Raw genomic sequence first — 665 nt, 5'->3', positions numbered from 1 at the left:
TTAAGCCATAAGAAATGGACGAATCATAGTCGATTATTCTCCTCGAATTCAAGTGTAATTGGTCAATTTCTTACGGCTTGAAGCTTAAAACACCTATTGTAGATCCGGACTTATTCTCCTCGAATTCGACTGTAAGTCCAGATCTACAATAGGTGTTTTAAGCTTCAAGCCGTAAGAAATTGACCAATTACACTTGAATTCGAGGAGAATAATTGACTATGATTCGTCCATTTCTTATGGCTTAAGGCTTAAAACCCTATTGTAGATCTTGGGTAATTCATACTGGAGTATACTACTAGTTGATTCGTCCATTTCTTATGGCTTAAGACTCTATTGTAGATCCTGGGTAATTACTTTACGATTATTTCTTATAAAAAATATACAATGGCAAAGAACTCCACAGTTATCTTAGCAAAGAGAGTTTCAAAGAAGACAGCATCTCCAGATAGCTTAATTACCCAATGAAAACAGAAAGTCGAAATAATATCTATTGACCGAATTATGACGAAAAAATGATGTATATTCGGTCAATAATCAGTCACAATGACGTCAAATTGACATATTTACTTCCTTGTTTTTCCTGGGTATCTGGCATATTGTACATATGATGTTAGGTTAGAAATGTATGCAAAACCATCATTATAAGCTAATATAAAATAATTTAA

The sequence above is a fragment of the Mycetomoellerius zeteki genome, unplaced genomic scaffold (assembly GCF_001594055.1).
Source record: "Mycetomoellerius zeteki isolate Tzet28-1 unplaced genomic scaffold, Tzet1.0 scaffold467, whole genome shotgun sequence".
NCBI lineage: Eukaryota > Metazoa > Arthropoda > Insecta > Hymenoptera > Formicidae > Mycetomoellerius > Mycetomoellerius zeteki.
This window is presented reverse-complemented; position numbering follows the sequence as displayed.